Consider the following 23,106-nt stretch of genomic DNA (forward strand, 5'->3'; position numbering starts at 1 on the left):
GCCAGCTCTAGTCCATGGGGTCACAAAGAATTGGACACGACTGAGCAACTAACACACACACATGTACAAAACAAACCAATGCAATACAAAGTTCTGGATTGGATCCTAGATTTGACAAACATACTATAAAAGGCCTGTTAGGTACAAATTGGGTAAAATTTAATATGGACTGGGTATTAAGGAATCTGAATTAATTTTGTCCTTCCTTTTCAAAGATGCATATGACTTTTTTGATACATTCTAAAATATTAAATTACTATTTATAATTCACTTTAACTATTTTAACATATAGAAATGAGGAAGAGCGACACAGACATAGAGAACAGACTTTGGACACAGCAGGAGGAGACGGTGGGCTGAATCGAGAGCATAGCATTGACACATGTATACTAACGTGTGTAAGACAGAGAGCCAGTGGGAAGCTGCTGTGTGGGCACAGGGAGCTCAGCCCAGGGCTCTGTGACAACCTGGAGGGGTGGGATGGGGTGCCGGGTTGGGGGAAGGTTGAGGAGGGAGGAGACACATGTGTACTTGTGGCTGATTCACGATGTTTTATGGCAGAAGCCAACACAATATTGTAAAGCAATTATTCTCCAATTAAAAACAAATTTTAAAATTAGAAAAAAATGAGGCTTTTCCTCAAAAGCAAAATTCTTACAGGTTCTGACTTGGTACAGGGAAATTAAGAAAAGGTCATTGTAAAAAGTTAAAAATGATCAGTGAAACTAAGAACAACTGGTTTGAACCAGCTCTTTCCAGTTCCACAGCAGATGTTTACCTTACTGGGGAGTTACCAGGAACAGTAGATGGCCCTTGGATAAACCCTGCTGTGCTGTGTGTAGAATCAGCAATGCAGACCTGCAAATAGCTGGCATGGAAACAATCACAGAGGATCGAAGAGATGTGCTGAAGCTAAGAGGCAAAGTTCAGCTGGAAAAACAATTCGTGCTTTGCAGTGAACACAGCCAGAATTTTATACCCTTGAGCAAAATCGTAAGCAAAGTTAAGCAACTCCTTTTGGCTGTACAGCCTGCTGCCTTGAAGACGAGCAGATATTCTGTCTAATCAATAATGAAAATGCTGAAAAGAGTTTCAGAAGGGTGCAATTTTGCCTGACATCAGAGTTATTAGAGTCTTGAGCAAAGCAGATGGGGGCCTGCTGACTCGGACATTGCTGGCACTCTGACAATCACATTTCATTCCATTCTGATATTTGGTCAGAAGAGAAAGGAGAGAAGAGAGAGGGGGGAAATAAAAGTTGTATTTTTCATGATATGGATTCATATGAGCTGACCTTTTCAAAATACTGAAATTGGAGAAGCATCTTTCCATGTGATGGTGACTATTCGCCTTGAAGATTCTGTGCTCCCATACCAGTTATATTCATTCATTCATTAACCCAACCACTCACTCATCCATTTGTTTTCCTAGTTTTCCTAGTACTTGACTTCTGATAGTTACTGCCCCCTGCTTCTATGTGCTTCTGTAGTACCCTATATTTATCGTGAATAAGTACAATGTAGTTTTAATACTCTCCTGATCATTCCTGTTTACTTGCCTGTCCCCACTAGAGGGAGCAGAGAAGATGTCTTCTTAATTGATGTATTCCCAGCACCTGACATATTGTAGAACTGAAAAAAGATATGTTAAATGAATGAATGAGTGGGCGAGTGAATGTACAAACCACGCTAGGGTCAAGGGATGCAAAGATGAGTAACTCTTTATGTTGCTTTGTTGAATTCTCTTCTCTGATAGCTCAGTTGGTAAAGAATTCGCCTGCAATGCAAGAGACCCTGGTTCGATTCCTGGGTCAGGAAGATCACTAGAGAGGGGATAGGCTACCCACTCCAGTATTCTTGGGCTTCCCTGGTGGCTCAGCTGGTAAAGAATTGGCCTGCAATGCAGGAGACCTGGGTTCAGTCCCTGGGTTGGGAAGATCCCCTGGAGAAGGGAAAGGCTACTCACTCTAGTATTCTGGCCTGGAGAATTATATTAGAACTATACAGTCTAATACAGAATTATTAGAACTATCCAGTCCATGGGGTCACAAAGAGTTGGACACGACTGAGCAACTTTCACTTCACTTCACTTTGCCAAAAATATTTTGAGGAACAAGTACATGATATATGACAGACCAGCATCAGATTGTGTTCATTTGAAGAAGCTGGTGTTGGAGAGACTGGTGCAAGAAAATAAGAGGTACTGGGGATTGGAACAGCACATTATACAAGAAGAATGGCTCAGGAAGCAACCCCAGGCAGGTTCTAGCTGGAGTAGCTAGAAGAAGTGTTAGGGTAGAGGGGGGAATTTGCACTCAGGACCATTATTAATGGGAAAAAACTTCACCTTTAAAAATGCATCGTTGCCATTTAAAATGTGGAAACCAGGGCTTCCCTGGTAGTCCAGTGGTTAGGAATCCACCTGCCAATAAAGGGGATACTGGTTCAATCCCTAATCTGGGAGGATCCCACATGACTAGGGACAACTAAGCCTGTGTGCCACAACTCTGGAGCCCACGAGTCTCGACCACTGAGCCCATGGGCCACGACTACTGCAGCCCGCCAACCTCCAGAGCCTGTGCTTGACAACAAGAGAAGCCACTGCAATGAGAAGCCTGCACACCGCTGCTGGAGAATAGCTCCTACTCCCTGCAACTAGAGAAAGCCCATGCACAGTAATGAAGACCCAGAGCACCCAAAAATAAATACATACATAGTTTTTAAAATGTGGAAACCATTTTGAAGTCTAAAAAAAAGTAAAGCCAACATAGCCATTTTAACTGTTTCTGGAGAAGATGAGTATGGAACACACGATTACAAACTACTTTTGGTAACTGCAAAATGATAAATCATACCTTTCTGTTTAGTAGATTAAGAAATATTGGTTCCGCATTCATGAAATGTGGGCTTCTTTCCATGCTGAAGAAGCCTTAAACATGGCTATGATGAACAGATATACCTATATTTTCTGACTTCAGGGGCAATAAATAATCCTTTTCACTCCCCTCTAAAAGTACTTGTTTCTCTTACCTACTTATTCATTCATTCTCTTCAATAAATATTTAGTAAGGCTGCTATGAGTCAGACACTGTTCTAGAAATTCACAGTGTGATTAACTGGCCTGGTTGGCCTGGGACAAACCCAGTTTTAGCACTGAAAGCCCTGTGTCCTGGGAAACCCCTCTCTCCTAGGCCAAAGTTGGTCCTCCTAGAGCCTGTATCAGTGAGGTGAGGTTGAAATTTTAGAGGGGCCCCTTACTCAAAAGGTTATTTTCAAGAAAAAACTTGGAGGAGATAAGGATGGCAACACAGGATATCTTGGAGAAGTCCAAAGAGGTCAAAGCCCAAGGAAGCCAGCTTGCCCCACATTTTCGAGGAACAGCCGAGGAACCAGGAGACATGATGAGAAAGTCACAGGAGCTGAGATCTGGAAGTTAGGAAAGTCTCATTATGTCAGGACTTGGCAGTCTTAACAAAGATCTTGGCTTTTACTCTGAATCATATGAGAGGACACAGAAGAGTTTTGAACCAAGAGAGGACGGGATTACTTTGGTTGCTGCATTGAGAATAAACCACAAAGATGTCAGAGCGAGGAAAGAGAGGTATAAGATTTAAACCATCTTTTTGAAAGTTCTGATTCCTCTTAGCTGTACCCACGGAAACTGAAGGAAAGATTTTTGCCCATCTAGGGGCTCAGTTTTATCTTTAAGAGAAAGAGATCAGGGGGAGGAGTCTTTACTCTTTCCTTCTCTAATCGTGATGGCTGATTCTCACTATTATAATGAGGGAAGCAGTTTTAAACATGATGAACATTAACAGTATTATCGAAATTGAAAGTCTCACAGTGGCACAAACTTATTGCCATGGAGTGTTGTTAAGGATGTGCGGTCTGGGGACAGACCACCTGAGTCTGAATCTCAGTTCTGCTGCATACTATCTGGCCTTGAACAAGCGGCTTAGCTTAGAGACATTCCTTGGAATGTTCTCTCATCTGTAGGAATAACAGCTGTACTTATAGAGTTACTGGGACAATTCAATGCGTTCGCCTGGAGCAGTATAAGTGCTCATTAATGTTATGCATTCTCATAATTATTAAGTCATCCAGCAACAGAGGCTCAGCTTTGAAACAGATGTGAGCTTTCAAAGATAGGGCTTGTGACTTACTAATCACCCATATTTAGCTCTGAGCACAACATTTGCTGAATGAATAAAAAACTGTTACTAAAGCATCATATTTTTAAAATTTATTTATTTTTAGTTGGGAGATCATTGCTTCACAATGTTGTATTGGTTTCTGCCATACATCATCATGAATCAGCCATAGGTATACATATGTCCCCTCCCTCTTGAAGCTCCCTCCCACCTCCCAACCCATCCCACCCCTCTAGGTCATCACAGAGCACCAGATTGAGCTCCCTGCATCATACAGCAAATTCTGACTGGCTATCTATTTTTACACATGGTGTATATGTTTCAACGCTACTCCCTCCGTTTATCCCACCCTCCCCTCCCCCCACTGTGTCCACAGGTCTGTTGTCCGTGTCTGCATCTCTAGTGCTGCCCTGCAAATGGTATCATTTTTTCTAGATTCCGTATATATGTAATACATCATATTTATTTTTCTCTTTTTGACACATACTTAACTCTGTATAACAGTTCATGTTCATCCACCTCACTAGAACTGACTCAGATTTGTTCCTTTCTATGGCTGAGTGATATTCCATTGTGTGTGTGTGTGTGTGTGTGTGTGTGTGTGTGTGTGTACCACAACTTCTTAATCCATTCATCTATTAATGGACATCTAGGCTGCTTCCATGCCCTGGCTGTTGGAAATAGTGCTGCAATGAACACTGGGGTACATGGGTCTTTCAGAATTGTGATTTTGTAAGGGTATATGCCCAGTTTAGATTGCTCGGTCTTATGGTAGCTTTATTCCTAACTTTTTAAGAAATCTCCATACTGTTCTCCATAGTGGCTGTATCAATTTACATTCCCATAAACAGTATAAGAGGGTTCCATTTTCTCCACATCCTCTCCAGCATTTATTGTTTGTAGATTTTTTTGCTGATGGCCATTCTGACAGGTGTGAGGTGATACCTCATTGTAGTTTTTGATTTGCATTTCTCTAATAATAAGTGATGTTGAGCATTTTCATGTGTTTACTAGCCATATGTGTATCTTCTTTAGAGAAAACAAAGAAGATTACAAGAGATAAGGGAGGACAGTACAAAATGATCAAGGGATCAATCCAAGAAGAAGACACAACAATTCTAAATAGTTATTCAAACAACACTGGAGTACCTCAATACATAAGGCAAACACTAACAGACATAAGGAGAAGGCAATGGCACCCCACTCCAGTACTCTTGCCTGGAAAATCCCATGGACGGAGGAGCCTGGTGGGCTGCAGTCCATGGGGTCGCAAAGAGTTGGACACGACTGAGCGACTTCACTTTCACTTTTCACTTTCAGGCGTTTGGGAAGGAAATGGCAACCCACTCCAGTGTTCTTGTCTGGAGAATCCCAGGGACGGGGGAGCCTGGTGGGCTGCCGTCTATGGGGTCGCACAGAGTCGGACATGACTGAAGCGACTTAGCAGCAGCAGCAGCAACAGACATAAAAGGGGAAATCGACAGTAACACAATAATAGGAGGGGACTTTTACACCCCATTTACACCAATAGACAGATAATAAAAACAGAAAATTCATAAGGAAATGCAAGCCTTAAATGACACATTAGATCAGATGAACCTAAATGATATCTTCACGACAGTCCATCCAAACACAGAAAAATAACACTTTCTTCTCAAGTGAACATGGAACATTCTCCAGGATAGATCACATCTTGAGTCACAAATCAAGCCTTGGTAAATTAAGAAAATTGAAATCATATCAAGTATATTTTCAGATGAAAATGCTATGAGACTAGATGTCAATTACAGGGAAAAAAACTGTAAAAAAAACATGAACACATGGAGATTAAACAATGTTTCTAAATAACCAACAGGTTACTAAAAATATGAAAAGGCAAATCAAAAATTCCTAGAAACAAATGACTGAAAACACAATGACTCAAAACCTATGGGATGCAGCAAAAGCAGTTCTAAGAGGGAAGTTTACACCAGTATAATCTTACCTCAAGAAAAAAGAGAAACATCAAATAGACAACCTAATATTACACATAAAGCAACAGGAAAAAGAAGAACAGTTATATTATTTTATGAACTTAAAAAATTGAGTTTAAGAACAGATAATTTAAAGACCATCTTTTGCCTTGGAAAGTAAATATTTAAACCCTGGACACAAGAGAGATTATCTTAGAAATAAGTTCTATCAGCCAGTGTTCTGGTGTGCCAGCAACAGAACCCATTCTATCAAGTTTAAGCAGGAAAATGTTCATTAAAGACTATTCAGAAGTTCAAAGAACCTTCAGGAGGACTAGAGTCAGACTGATCTTAACAAGGAACATTCAAACCAGTCCATGAGTGAGCCCACTGCTGACACGAAATATGAGGCCCACGTCCCTCCTTCACTGCTGCTTTGGCCACACCCACTTCAAATAAGGGTCTACATGATGCCTGCTTCAATACACCCACTGCTTCTCACTCATACTCTCAAGCTGATGTATGGCCTCAATCATGCACCTGCTAATCCTAGCTGTCAGGAAAGCTGGGAAAGTGAATTGTGGGGGGGGGGGGGTGGTTTACTTGAGGCAAGACTTCTAGAATGGGAAATTACCCCTAAACATAGGAAAGATAGTCAAAGATTGGTAGGCAGCCAGAAAATACAACCACATTAACCAAGAGAAATCAAATATTCAGTTGACTAGAAATAGAGACAACTCATTGGAAAAGACCTTGATGCTGGGAAAGATTGAGGGTGAAAGGAGAAGGGGGCAGCAGAGGATGAGATGGTTAGATAGCATCACTAACTCAATGGACATGAATTTGAACAAACTCTGAGAGATAGCAAAGGACAAAGAAGCCTGGCGTGCTGCAGTCCATGAGGTCACAGTCAGACATGACTTAGTGACAGAACAGCAGCAATAAAAAACCCTTATGGTACTCTCACATGAGAATCTAACCATACATATGAGATATATATCATGTTGAATGCATAACTGAGGTTTAGTTCAATTCAGTTCAGTCGTGTCCGACTCTTTGAGACCCCATGAACCGCAGCATGCCAGGCTTCCCTGTCCATCACCAATTCCTGGAGTTTGCTCAAACTCATGTCCATTGAGTCAGTGATGCCATCCAACCACCTAACCCTCTGTTGCCCCCTTCTCCTCCTGCCTTCAATCTTTCCCAGCATCAGGGGCTTTTCAAATGAGTCAGCTCTTTGCATCAGGTGGCCAAAGTATTGGAGTCTCAGCTTAAACATCAGTCCTTCCACTGAATATTCAGGACTGATTTCCTTTAGGATGGACTGGTTGGATCTCCTTGCAGTCCAAGGGACTCTCAAGAGTCTTCTCCAACACCACAGTTCAAAAGCATCAATTCTTCAGCACTCAGCTTTCTTTCTAATTGAGGTTGTAAACTGAAATTTCAAGTTAGAGATAATGATTGAAATCAAAACTAGAAAGAGGGGGAAAATCTATTCAAGTTTTCCATTAACTTTAATGACTGTGAGGATCTGATTTAAAATAGAGTATGTACATATAACTCTTAGATCTGCTCAATTTATTTTTCCAGATTTTCTTTCCAATGAAAATAGAAATACAGCATCTTAGAGCCCAGGGAGAATAACTCTTCTGGTTTGACTCTATTGTTGTTGATGAAAGGACGCTGAAGCCCAGGAAAGCTCAGTGATTTACTCAAGGGTCATTGTTGAAAAGAAATGATGTTGAAAGGCCAAATAGTTTCCTGTTGTTTGAAGAACTCCTTTTCAGAGCCTCCCACAGTAGAGTGCGGAAGCAAGTTTCTTTGATCAAAAGAGCCCAAATCTTGGCTGCCTTCAACATCCAACCAGAAGGGCTGCTTGCACTCGCCGTGTCCATTCTTTTGGAGAGATTTATCCCCATCTCCTCCCAAGGATGCTGCATCCCAAAGCCTCAGACATGAAGAATGAGATCAATAAAATCAATTTCCACAGAGGCTATAATGTGGAAAATACTGCTTATTTCCCCCTGCTAAATCAAACAATTGAATCAGCTTTCCCTGCAAATCCTCTCCCTTCATTGTAGCATCATGACATTTATTTGACAAATATTTATTGGAAGCCTACTTTGTGTCAAGCACCATACAAGGCAATGGTCTGAATCTAAATGCATTAGTGCTTTGGGATTAATTTGGAGAGCACAGAAGCTCACTCCATCTAATTAGTCTCTTCTTTAAAATATGGTAGAAAAACCCACTGGCTGTCATCACCATGAAATAATGGGCAGTTGTTAAAGTGAATAAATAGCCTTTGAAGAACATGTTCTGATTCTTAGAAACATTTTTAAGGAACAGAATAGAACATTTTAAGGAGGATATGATGCGGAAAACAAATTTAATTAATTAGCTAATTAATGTAACTAAAGGCACCCAGCTATGTTCTATATCTCTATAAGCATCACCAGTGGATAATGGGAGAGGAGCACTAAGAGGCTGGGCCATCCAAAGGACCAGTTAAAATTCTGTTGCTTGGTTCTTTGCCTACACAGTATCAATTGCCATAGGACAAACTACTGTTAATGTTGATATGACCAAATGATAGAGAGTGGGGTGAGATAGTGAAAAAAGGAGATTAGGTAAAGAGTAGGGACCCATGTTCAAGTCCAATAAAGGCTCCAATAAAGATATGTGTGACCTTCACAAATCATTAAATCACTCTCAGCCCCAGTCTCTTAAAAACAAACGAGAGTCAGGAAAAAAGACAAACTGAGGAATGAGAGGGCTTCCCTGGTGGCTCAGGGGTAAAGAATCCGCCTGTAAATGCAGGTGATGTGGGTTCGATCCCTGGGTCAGGAAGATCCCCTGGAGAAGGAAATGACCACCCACTCCAGTATTCTTGCCTGGGAAATCCCATGGATAAAGAAGCCTACTGGGCTACAGTCCATGGGGTTGCAAAAGAGTCAGACACGACTTAACAACTAAACAACAACAACAAGGAATGAGAAAATTTGCAAATCATATACCTGAATAGGGCTAATATCCAGAATACATAAAGAATTCCTACAACTCAGCACTTTTTAAGTCTGATTAAAAAATGGATAAATGACTTGAACAGACATTTCTCCAAAGAAGATATAGAAATGGCCAACAAGCATATAAAAAGATGCTCAACACCACTAAACTTTAAGGAAAAGCAAACCAAAGCCACAATGAGATATCAACTCATACCCATTAGAAATAGCAAGTGTTGGTGAGGATGTGGTGAAATTGGAACACTTGCACACTCTTGGCAAGAATGTATAATGGTATAGCCCCTAAGGAAAAGAGTACAGTGGCTCCTTACAAAATTAAAAATAGAACTGATGGGATAAAATTTAAGTTTTAAGGCAAGACAAGAAAATTTAGCATAACATATTTTCTGTCTATATTGACTGCTCCCTTACGCGTGATGTGTGTCTTCATTTTACATTAACCATTAACCAAAGCCAGGAACCCCTGGTAGATCATTAAGATCAATGAGCTTTTTTTTACTTCTTCTGATGACAGCAGTGTAACTCCTTAGAAGATTAATTTTTCCTTTCCTAGTTCTGTAAAGGATCATGGTGACCTGTAGCTTGCTTAGTACAAGTTTTTCTGGACTATGTATCTTTGGTAAACTTTATGTAAAACGTCAGTGTGTCATTTTGATGTATAATCCTTTGTCTTGAAAATGTGTAACACTGTGCCTTTGATTTCTAACAAAAGGAATAGTCCTCGGAGTTTTATGAAGACTGTCTCTTGAGTTATATCTGTCAGACTGGCTTGAACAAAATTCTCTATTTCACTTTTAGATTGACTTTTTATTTTTACCTAAAAGAATTATCATGTTATTCTACTTCTGGGTGTATACCCAAAAACTGAAAGCAGAACCCAACCATATTTTTGTATACCTATGTTCACAGCAGCAGTATTCACAATAGCCAAAAAGCAGAAGTTACCCAAGTGTAAACTGACAGATGGACTGATGAACAAAATGTAGTATATACACAAAATTGTATATTATTTAGCCTTAAAGAGGAAGAAAATTCTCATATGCTACAACGTGAATGAACCTTGAAGACATTATGATAAGTGAAATAAGCCAGTCATAAAAGAAAAAAATGCTATAGGATCCCACTTGTATAGGGTTCCCAGAGTAGTCAAGTTCATAGAGGCAGAAAATAGAATGGTCCAGGAAATGAGGGAAGGTCAAAATGGGGATTAATTGTTTAATGGGTACTGAGTTTCAGTTTGAGAAGATATTTTTAAAGGTTCGAGAAGTTCTAGAAAGGGATGGTAGTAGAGTACACGACAAAGGGAATGCACTTAAATAATTAGAGCCTTGCTCTGGATTAGATCTTCCTTTAAGGAAATGTTGTAGCTGGTTTGGTCTTCTGTCCAGACCACTAAAACTTTCTCCATATCTTATAATAAATAAGGCTGTTTCACTTTCTTATAGTGAGTTCACTGGAGGGGCCATTTTAAGTTCCTTTAAGAACTTTACCTTTGCATTTACAACTTGGCTAACTGTTTAATGCAAGAGGTCTAGCTTTCAGCCTATCTCTGCTTAAACCAAGATACTTCATTTAAGTTGAGAGATACGTGACTCTTTCTTCCACTTGAACACTTACAGGCCGTTGCAGGGTTATTAATTGGCCTAATTTCAGTATTGTTGTGTCTCAGGGAATAGGGAAGCCCAAGGAGAGGGAGAGAGATGGGTAATGGCAAATCAGTTGTAATAGGCAGAACACACAACATTTACCAAGGTTGTCATTTTGTATGGGCAAAGTTCATGGTGCCCACAGCACTAATATCCAAGAACTAAAACATTACCAGCAACCCAAAAGTACTCCCTGCCTTTCCTGTCACTCCCCGCTTCCCCTAGGGTAACAAATATCATGACTTCTAAGAGCACAGTTTCATTTTCCTGCTTCTGTACACAATATACATGTAATCTTACAATAATGCCCTTTTGTGTCTGGATTCTTTTACACAACAGTGTGACATTCATCCACTTTGTTGCACGTGAGTTACAAGTGAATCATTCACTTTATGTATAGAATGCCGCAGTGTAAGTGTGTCACAATTCCTTTATCCACTCTGTTATCAGTGGGCAGTTCCCACTTTGGGCCTTTTATGAATGGGCTGCTGTGAACATTTTGTACATTTCTTTTGAGGAACAATTATACATGTTTCACCCAGGAACAAAATTGCTTGATACAGATATGTGCAGCTCCAAAAGATACCGCCAAACATTTTTCCTAAAGAGTTGTACCAATTTGTACTCTTACCAGCAAGGAACAGTATGAAAAGGCAAAAAGATACGACACTGAAAGATGAACTCCCCAGGTCCGTAGGTGCCCAATATGGTACTGGAGAAGAGTGGAGAAATAATTAGAGAGAATGAAGAGATGGAGCCAAAGCAAAAACAACACCCAGTTGTGGATGTGACTGGTGATGGAAGTAAAGTCCAATGCTGTAAAGAACAATTTTGCATAGGAACCTGGAATGTTAGGTCCATGAATCCAGGTAAATTGGAAGTGTTTGCCATCTCAAACAGGAGATGGCAAGAGTGAATATTGACATTTTAGGAATCAGTGAACTAAAATGGACTGGAATGGGCAAATTTATTTCAGATGACCATCATATCTACTGTTGTGGGCAGGAATCCCTCAGAAGAAATGGAGTGGCCCTCAGAGTCAACAAAAGAGTCTGAAACACAATACTTGGGTGCAATCTCAAAAACGAATGAATGATCTCTGTTAGTTTCCAAGGCAAACCATTTAGTATCACAGTAATCCAAGTCTCTGCCCCAACCCCTAAGGCCGAAGAAGCTGAAGTTGTACTCTTCTATGAGGATCTACAAGACATTCTAGAACTAACACCAAAAAAAGATGTCCTTTTCATCATAGGGAAGACTGAATGCAAAAGTAGGGGGTCAAGAGATACCTGGAGTAACAGGCAAGCTTGGCCTTGAAGTACAACATGAAGCAGGGCAAAGGCTAATAGAGTTTTGCCAAGAGAATGCACTGGTCATAGCAAACACCCTTTTCCAACAATACAAGAGACAATTCTACACATGAACATAACCAGAGAGTCAATACCAAAATCAGATTGATTATATATTCTTTGCAGTTGAAGATGGGGAACTCTATACAGTCAGCAAAAACAAGACCAGGAGCTGACTATGGCTCAGATCATGAACTCCTTATTGCAAAATTTAGACTTAGAGTGAAGAAAGTAGGGAAAACCACTAGACCAATCAGGTATGACCTAAATTAAATCCCTTATGATTATATAGTGAAAGTGACAAATAGATTCAAGGAATTAGATCTGCTAGAGTGCATTAAGAACTATTGACGGAGATTCTTGACACTGTACAGGATGCAATGATCAAGACCATTCCTAAAAAAAAGAAATGCAAAAGGGCAAAACGGTTGTCTGAGGAGGCCTTACAAATAGCAAAGAAAAGAAGAGAAGCTAAAGGCAAAGGTGAAAAGGAAAGATATACCCATATGAATGCAGAGTTCCAAAGAATAACAAGGAGAGATAACAAAGCCTTTCTCAATGATCAGTGCAAAGAAATAGAGAAAAACAATACAATGGGAAGGACTAGAGATCTCTTCAAAAAAATTAGAGATTATCAAGGGAACATTTCATGCAAAGATGGGCACAATAATGAATAGAAATGGTATGGACCTAACAGAGGCAGAAGATATTAAGAAGAGGTGGCAAGAATACACAGAAGAATTATATAAGAAAGATCTTAATGACCCAGATAACCATGATGGTATGATTACTCACCTATATCCAGATACCCTGGAATGCAAAGTCAAATGGGCCTTAAGAAGCATCACTACAAGCAAAGCTAGTGGAAGTGATGGAATTCCAGTTGAGCTATTTCAAATCCTAAAGATGATGCTGTGAAAGTGCTGCACTCAAGATGCCAGCAAATTTGGAAAACTCAGCAGTGGCCACAGGACTGGAAAAGGTCAGTTTCCATTCCAGTCCCAAAGACAGGCAATGCCAAAGAATATTCAATCTACTGCACAATTGCACTCATCTCACATGCTAGCAAAGTAGTGCTAAATATTCTCCAAGCAAGGCTTCAACAGTACATGAACCTAGAACTTCCAGATGTTCAAGCTGGATTTAGAAAAGGTGAGGAACCAGAGATCAAATTGCCAACATCTGTTGGATTACCGAAAAAGCAAGAGAGTGCCAGAAAAATATCTACTTCTGCTTTATTGTCTCCAACAAAGACTTTGACTGTGTGGATCACAACAAACTGTGGAAAATTCCTCACAAGATGGGAATACAAGACCACCTTACCTGCCTCCTGAGAAATCTGTATGCAGGTCAAGAAGCAACAGTTAGACATGGAGCAACAGACTTATTCCAAATCAGAAAAGGAGTACATCAAGGTTGTATATTGTCACCCTGCTTATTTAACTTATATGCAGAGTACATCATGCGAAATTCTTGGCTGAATGAAGCACAAGCTGGAATCAAGATTGCTGGGAGATAATAACTTCAGATACCCATATGACACCACCTTATGGCAGAAAGCAAAGAACTAAAGAGCCTCTTGATGAAAGTGAAAGAGGAGAGTGAAAAAGTTGGCTTAAAACTCAACATTCAGAAATCTAAGATCATGGCATCCAGTCCCATCACCTCATGGGAAACAGATGGAGAAACAATGGAAACAGTGAGAGACTTTATTTTTGCGGGCTCCAAAATCACTGCAGATGGTGACTGCAGCCATGAAATTAAAAGATGCTTGCTCCTTGGAAGAAAAGCTATGACCAACCTAGACAGCATATTAAAAAGCAGAGACATTACTTTTCCAACAAAGGTCTGTCTAGTCAAGGCTATGGTTTTTCCAGTAGTCATGTATGGATGTGAGAGTTGGACTGTGAAGAAGGCTGAGCGCCGAAGAATTGATGCTTTTGAACTATGGTGTTGGAGAAGACTCTTGAGAGTCCCTTGGACTGCAAGGAGATCCAACCAGTCCATTCTGAAGTAAATCAGTCCTGAATATTCATTGGAAGGACTGATGCTAAAGCTGAAACTCCAATACTTTGAACACCTGATGTGAAGAGCTGACTCATTTGAAAAGAGTCTGATGCTGGGAAAGATTGAAGACAGGAAGAAAAGGGAACGACAGAGGATGAGATGGTTGGATGGTATCACTGACTTGATGGGCATGAGCTTGAGCAAGCTCTGGGAGTTGGTGATGGACAGGGGAGCCTGGCGTGATACAGTCCATGTGGTTGCAAAGAGCTGGACACTTCTGAATGACTGAACAGAACTGAACCAGCAGAGATGAGAGTTCTCTGGTTCCCCATCCTTCCCAACATTTTCTATTTTTCTTGTTAGTTACTCTAGTTTATTTGTAATTGTATGGCTGGGAGCTCGTTTCTGAAAGTGCCAGCTTCTTTTTAAAATTCTTTAAGCTGGGTAGGTTATAAAAACCAAGAAAAGTGGAAACCAGGGAAGAATAAATTAGAGAGAATTTTATTTGTAATGTATCCCTTGCTTTACTCTTTTTGGTTCCTATTATATGCACATATTAATTTGAAAAACATATAGGTTCCTGTAATCCTGAGGTTCAGAAACTGGAGGATGATAAGACTTTTACTACTTAGAAATATGTTACTACTTTCCTAAGTTAACTGAGGGCTGTGCACTGATAATGATATTTTTGTTGTTCAGTCACTGTCTTTGCCCAGCTCTTTGCAACCCCATGGACTGTAGCATGCCAGGCTTCCCTGTCCTCCACTATCTCCCAGAGTTTGCTCAAACTCATGTCCATTGAGTTGGTGATGCCATTGAACTATCTCATCCTCTGTCAACCCCTTCTCCTCTTGCCCTCAATTTCTCCCAGCATTAGGGTCTTTTCCAATGAGTCAACTCTTTCCTTCAGCTGGCCAAAGTATTGGAGCTTCAGCTTCAGTTCTTCCAATGAATATTCAGGACTGATTTCCTTTAGGATTGACTGGTTGGATCTCCTTGCAGTCCAAGGGACTCTCAAGAGTCTTCTCTAGCACCACAATTTGAAAGCATCAGTTCTTCAGTGCTCAGCCTTCTTTATGATCCACCTCTCACATCCATACATGACTACTGGAAAAACTACACCTTTGTCAGGAAAGTGATGTCTCTGTTTTTTAATATACTGGCTAGGTTTGTCGCAGCTTTTCTTCCAAGCAGCAAGCATCTTTTAGTTTTGTGGTTCCAGTCAGTGTTCTCCACGATTTTGGAGCACAAGAAAATAAAGTCTGTCACTGTTTCCACTTTTTCCCGTCTATTTGCCATGAAGTGATGGAACCAGATACCATGATCTTCATTTGTCGAATGTTGAGTTTTAAGCTAACTTTTTCACTCTTCTCTTTCACCCTCATCAAGAAACTCTTTGATTCCTCTTGGCTTTCTGTCATTAGAGTGATATCAGATGCATATCTGAGGTTGTTGGTATTTCTCCAGGCAATCTTGATTCCAGCTTGTGCTTCATTCAGCCCAGCATTTCACACGATGTACTGTTCATATAAGCTAAACAAGCAGGGTGACAATATACAGCCTTGATATACTCCTTTCCCAATTTTGACCCAGTTCGTTGTTCCATGTCTGGTTCTAACTTTTGCCTCTTGACCTGCATACAGGTTTCTCAGAAAGCAGGTAAGGTGGTCTTGTATTCCCATCTCTTAAGAATTTTCCAGTTTTTTGTGATTCACATAGTGTAATCAAAGGCTTTAGTATAATCAATGCAGAAGCAGAAGTATATGTCTTTTTGGAATTCCCTTGATTTTTATATAATCCAAAGGATGTTGGCAATTTGATCTCTGGTTCCTCTGCCTTTTCTAAACCCACTGTGTACATCTGGAGGTTCATGTACTGTTGAAACTTAGCTTGAAGGATTTGGAGGTAAGTTAGCAAAAACTTACCTTGCTAATGTGTGAAATGAGTGCAATTAAACAGTAGTCTGGACAATTTTGGCATTGCCCTACTTTGGGATTGGAATGATAACTGACCTTTTCCAGTCCTGTGGCCACTGCTGAGTTTTCCAAATTTGCTGGCATATTGAGTGCAGCACTTTCTCAGCATCATCTTCTAGGATTTGAAATAGCTCAACTGGAATTTCATCACCTCCGCTAGCTTTGCTTGTAGTAGTGCTTCCTAAAGCCCACTTGACTTCACATTCCAGGATGTCTGGCTCTAGGTGAGTGACCATAACATCGTGTGTGGTCGTTAAGACCTTTTTTGTACAATTCTTTTCTAATTTCTTGTCACCTCTTCTTCTGTGAGGTCCTGGCCATTTCTGTCCTTTATTGTGGCCATCTTTGCATGAAATGTTCCCTTGGTATCTCCAATTTTCTAGAAGAGATCTCTAGTCTTTCCCATTCTTTGTTTTCCGCTATATCTTTGCATTGTTCACTTAAGAAGGTTTTCTTATCTCTCCTTGTTATTCTTTGGAACTCTGCATTCAGATGGGTAAATCTTTCCCTTTCTCCTTTGCCTTTCACTTCTCTTCTTTTCTCAGCTATTTTTAAGGCCTCCTCAGACAACCACTTTACCTTCTTGCATTTAAACTAAAGTCATATACCAGCTTGTACCCAAAAAATGCTTTACATGGACAAAGATTTCTACTATCATCACCAAGCTAAAAACCCTCACCAAATCCTCTTCAGAATCAACTGATGTATAAAACAGTGATGTGCAAACCAATAGGAAACAGAAAAGAGAAAACAGCATGCTTTTTTGTAAGAAAGAAAAAGGGAAGGGAATCTTTTGGTCCAGCCCAAAAGAGTTTCCCATCAAACATAAACTCCTCAGCGAGGTCCTCATGTCTAATACTTCCTGTGCTGGATACCACTCTCACCCCAACACCCACGACATTTTCTTTATGCCACCATGTCTCCCTTCTCATGCCGCACACCCACCAACCTGGTGAGTATTTCCCCTGAAGGGTCTAGACCAAGACACGGGGTTGTCCCCAGAGTATGACTCCTAAATCAGGAATTGTGTGGGAGCTGATGGGCCATATAAACATCACATGCCAGCCCCACAGGAAAAGGGAATCTTTGGCCTCTGCTCCAGCTTCTCCCATTCAAAGAAGCAAATGAAGTCTTACTGATCTTTCAAAGATGAAGGAAATCAAGGTTAGATTGCCTATCTCAGGAATTATGGTATTCCTTTTCCCGTACCCACTTAAAACATCAAAGTTTCACTATGACTGGACAAGCCAGGGATTACACACACTCTAAGAGTCGTCATGTGGATGATAGCCTGAACAGGGCAGACTGTTTTCTGTCAGTAACTAATTGTATGTCCAGCGAATCTAAACTTCTCTTGATCAGGGGAAGGGACCTCTGTGTTGGGTCAGGTGAGTGGGAAGGGCCATGAGTTGGATGAGGTTATAAAGAGTTTGGGGAGTTATTGTCAGAAAAACAGTTTACTAAAAAGGAAGAATAAAGTCTCTTTAAAGACCATGATCTCTGCTGTCATTTGGCCTGGGCTGCAGTCCTCCTCTCAGTTCTGCGCTTCTTATTGGCATGATCTTGGGAAGGTTCCCATTTAACCTGTGTGCCTCAGTATTGTCATCAATAAAATGGGAATGGCAAAATACCTACCTCTTGGGGTTACTGTAAAGATTACACGATGCCTATGAAGCACTTAGCACAGCAAACTCCACATAGTAAGTGCTCATAAGTTATAGTTTCTGGGTTTTCTTTTTTTAAAGAAAAAGAGGAAAAGGGCACTTGACTGAAGAAGACTGGCTAATTATGCCATTAGAAGGCATTGAAGGAAAGGCAGGAGAGGAGAGAAAATTTCAGAGCTAGAAATAGAACTTGGGAAGCAATTATACTGGGAGGACAGTCTGGGAGACTGGGGGTGTCCAGAATTTACAGGAACACTGGCCACAGGGTTTCTCTGTGGAATCCAGGAAACTGAACAAGTTGGCAGATGTGTGAGCTCTGAGAGAAGCATTTTTACCTGTGGTGGAAATAAGCTCTGAACAGTCCAGCAAAAATGAAAACCACTATTTCTCCAGAAACTAGGAATGGGCAGAAGTTGAAGGCAGGAATAGGAGCCAGAGGTATCCTCCTAGCCAGCTCAAGCAAGTGCTTGCTGATTACAAGAGGAATGCAAAAAAAAAAAAAAGAAGAACATGGGAAAAGGCTGGTTTTTGCTCTAAGCATATGCTAAGCCAATTGCAAGAAAAGAATCTGAGAAGTCACCTGGCTTTAACTTGAATTTTAAATAAGTAAACAGGGCCCTTAGAAGGGGAGGAACTGTGTGATGTGGGTTAACTGTCCTGGGATCATGTTGAGTGCGGCCACTGCAATGGGCGGAGGGAATGAAGCTCAGACGACCCTGGAACAACACAGGTTTGAAATGCACAGGTCCACTTATACATGGATTTTTTTTCGATAGCAAATACTACAGTAAGATGGAATTTCACTTCCCAGGTGGCTCAGTGTTAAAGAATTCACCTGCCAATGCAGGAGACTCGGATTCCATCTCTGGGTCGGGAAGATCCCCTGGAGAAGGAAATGGCAACTCACTCCAGTATTCTTGCCTGGGAAATCCCATGGACAGAGGAGCCTGGAGGGCTACGGTCCATGGGGTCGCAAAGAGTCAGACACAACTTAGCAACTAAACAACAAATATTCAACTTGCTGGTGGTTGAATCTGAGGATGCTGAATCACGGATACAGAGGAACTGCTGATAAGGAGGCAGATTTTCAACTGTGCAGAGGATTGGCTCCCCTAATTCCTGAGTTATGCTGGCACCAGCTGGACTACCAGAAAAGATAAAATGAGAAATGGCTGTGTACCCAGGGAAGAGAGTTTTAGGTAAAAAGCCCACTCTCATCAACCCTTTATGATGATCCCCAGCAGTGGCAACAAAAAAGTAACTGAGATTAGTGGCAATGAAAAAATGTAAGGAAAGTGAAACTTTCGGTTTGGGGGCTATTTGGGAGAACTTGGACCAAAGGACATCTCACATATATTTGATAATCCCTAATATTCCTTCTGGCACCCCACTCCAGTACTCTGGCCTGGAAAATCCCACGGACAGAGGAGCCTGGTAGGCTGCAGTCCATGGGGTCGCAAAGAGTTGGACACGACTGAGTGACTTCACTTTCATGTTTCACTTTCATGCATTGGAGAAGGAAATGGCAACCCACCCCAGTGTTCTTGCCTGGAGAATCCCAGGGACGGGGGAGCCTGGTGGGCTGCCGTCTATGGGGTCACACAGAGTCGGACACGACTGAAGCGCCTTAGCAGCGTAGCAGCAGCAGCAATATACCTTCTGTTTATAGCAGAGGTCAAAACCTCATATGCCTTCCAGGTAAGGTGAGTACATGAACCAATCTCTGAAAGTAGAACAACTAACCGGGTGTGGATCAGACTGGCAAAAGGGAAGGCGCCACATAAAGGAATCCACATTCTATTAAAAAACAAACAACACTGACCTTGCCAAAGGAAACATAGAAGCTGGCCCCATTTTTATGTCACCAGTTTGCAAACACTGTTCTACATGATGTTAAAACATAAAATGTGTTCAATGGTTTAAAGGCTAAAACATTTTTAGTCTAAAAAGCTCTATGAAAAGCCACTTTCATTTTAAAGATGATCCAAATTGAATGGAATGAAAAGTCCTGACATTTTTTTCATCTGCATATTGATAAAGGGGACATTTTAACTCTTACACAAGATGAAATCTATTTTCCCCTTGGGGAAAAGGAGGAAATGTCCTTTACCCCCAACCTTGGTCTTTGAAACATTGTATAAATTGAGCTTCCCAGTGGTAAAGTATCTGACTGCCAATGCAGGAGATGCAAGAGACACAAATTCTATCCCTGGATTAGGAAGATCCCCTGAAGTAGGAAATGGCAACCTGCTCCAGTATTCTTGCCTGGAAAATTCCATGGACAGAGGAGCCTGGTGGGCTACAGTCCACGGGGTCCCAAAGAGTCAGACTCGACTGAGCACGCATGAACACGAACAGGCCTTAAGTGTCTGTTAAATGAATGCATGGCGTTATAAGCAGAGCAAAGCGCTAGAGCTGGAGACAGAACCATGACCTCTGTTTTTGAGGTTATAAAAGTAGGAGAGTGGACCTTCAACTCTAACCCTCCTCTTTCTCTTCAGGATTTTTTTGTGTGTGTAAGTTTTTAAAACAACATTTATTTCTTAAAAGTTAACATGTGCATAATAGGAAACCAAAAAACACAAGAAGCAAAAAATGAAGTCATTCATAATCACAAGCAGGTTACCATCTGATGTGTCCTCTCTAGGTCTCATTTGTGCCTTTTCACAACTAAGCAACCATTTTTATGTAAGATCATACAGCTACGTATCATGCTGTTTCAAACATCATGAATATTTACCATTTCGACTGAAGCCAAATGTCTTCGTAGGAGGCCGAAGACTTCAATGCTGTATGATTTTCTTCATCTCATCGCTCCAGCAGAGAACAGAGAACATGGGCAGCTTCCCAAGAACAGCTATCACAGAACTCACTCCCCAGGTGGCCTCCAGCCACCTCAGCACTTGGTACTTTGGAAATGGGGCACAAGGACTTCAGGGATCACACCAATAACCTTTCTATATCTCCCCGACTTCATGCTTCTTAAGGACAAAGAGGGGGTGTCTACCTCACAGAATTGTGAGGAGTAAATAACATTATATGCATAAAAGGCTTAATGTAGTGCCTGGCCCATTGTAAGCACCAAGTGCCTTGTGGATACTATTAGCTATTACGGGAATTCGTAGGCGCATGAATTTTTTTTAATTGACCTAATTGGAGTGGTGGCGGGGCGGGGGCGGGGGCGGGGGCGGGGGTGGGGTGGGGATGAGGTAGAACAAGCTGAGAAGCTGAAGAAAAACAAAAGTATTTCAACAGCTGTTTATTAGTCATTTTAGAAAAGGTGAAAGTGGACAGTTGTCTAAATAAACTAAATTCCCCTCATTTAAATACAAATATTTGTGGATACATGTGTACACTTAGATACACATAGGATTCTGGAAGAATAGTTAACAGATAACAGTGGTTATCTCCAGGGACGCCTTGACCTGGGAACAGCAACTGGGGAAAGACTTTTAAATTTTTGCCAGGTGTCTATATTATCTACTGAAAATTTGCAATTCATTTTAAAATTAATCGCTGCTAGTTTAAAATCTATCCTAAATTTTGTTGAAGGTGGACAAACTGAAATTGAGAATGGCTGTTTTCAGTTTTTAATTGTCGAGCACTGATACCGCCCCCTAGCGCCTGGTACCCGCCACCACAACTTCTTTGTTAAACCCTGTGCCAAGGTGCTTCGGTCCTGAATCTTTGTGACCCAATGGACTATAGACCACCAGGCTCCTCTGTCCATGGGATTTCCCAGGCAAGAATACTGCAGTGGGTTGTTATTTCCTTCTCCAGGGGATCTTTCCGACCTAGGGATGGAACTTGCATTTCTTATGTCTCCTGCATTGGCAGGTGGATTCTTTACCACTAGGGCCTCCTCTGAAGTCCTGTGTGAAAGTGTTAGTTGCTCAGTCGTGTCTGACTCTTTGTGACCCCATGGACCATGTTCCGCCAGACTCCTCTGTCCATGGCATTCTCCAGGAAGAGTACTGGAGTGGACAGTCATTCTCTTCTCCAGGGGATCTTCCTAACCCAGGGATTGAAACCAGGTCTCCTGCATTGCAGGCAGATTCTTTACAGTCTGAGCCACCCTAGCCAGGCTCAATCTAAAATCCCCTGGTTAAGACTATGAGTAGTTAATGCATTAAAATACTGAACTATTACCTACTCATATAGTCCAACCCTGTCATGATCAAAAACCTAGGCACTGTGAAGAATGCCTACAATAACTCATGCCTCATTCTTGGTGGACAAGTGAAATAATAGATCATTTGCATTACAATATATGCATTCATTTTTTTTCCATTCTAGACTTGACAATTACCTGAAGCAAAAGGACTTCTCTGCTTTTTCAGTTTTATCTTGTGTACATCATTTTATTTGTATTAAGTCATCATTTACTGCAGTAATTTCCCTCTCTTCATTTGTTCAAATAGAGGTGTTGTTCCACATACAAACCTTTTATGTATTTAGGTAAAAGTTGCTGAACTCTATTTCATACTTTTTAGTTGTTCTTTATGTTATTTATTGTCATGTTATACACTTTTAAAAGTAACGTTTTCATTATTTTAAAGTATGTTCCCACTGTAAAGAAATTTTGGCAAATACAGTAAAGCATAATGAATAAAATAAAAGCAAGACCTAACTCTAACATCAACAGATAACTACTGTTAACATTTCTGTTTTCCTTCGGTTTCTCTAATGCTTTTCATTTTTAAACACAGTTTTCACACTGAATTTTTAAGTCTACAAAGTACATTTCCACTATCATATATAAACATCAAGTGTTTGTCCTTGTCAAATATTGCAAAGATATCATTAGAAACTGTAAGGCATGTTTGGATATAAGGGCAAAGTTCATTCTGAACATACACACACACACACACACACATGCAGAGTTAGTATTGGAAAATGTCATATTTTGTTCAGATACATAACCACTGGGTGTGTATCACACTGGAGGTCACATTTTATAGTCATTCAATAATCCTCATTCAATAATCTTGTATCCTTGGCCTTTGACAAATGTTTGGGCATTGGATGGAATTCTTGGGGGTCTGGCCTAGCGACTGAAGGTGCATGACTAATGGGACATGATCCCAGGCAAGGGAGAAATCAATTGAGTTCGTGGACCTGAGAGGGGAAAAGAAGGGCCGAGCTCAGATAGGTCTGAAACCTGAGCGAGTGGCAACCTCATTGTTTAATTATATTTTTCTTATTTTACTTCTGGATAATTTCCCCCATTTGGGAGAACAATTTCGATCACCAACTCCTAATACAAGTTCCCAAGCAGCAACGGGCAAGGATAAAGGGCTGGTGGGCGTGTTCCCCGCCCAAGGCCCCTGTTGGAC

The sequence above is a fragment of the Bos mutus genome, chromosome 10, assembly GCF_027580195.1.
Source record: "Bos mutus isolate GX-2022 chromosome 10, NWIPB_WYAK_1.1, whole genome shotgun sequence".
NCBI lineage: Eukaryota > Metazoa > Chordata > Mammalia > Artiodactyla > Bovidae > Bos > Bos mutus.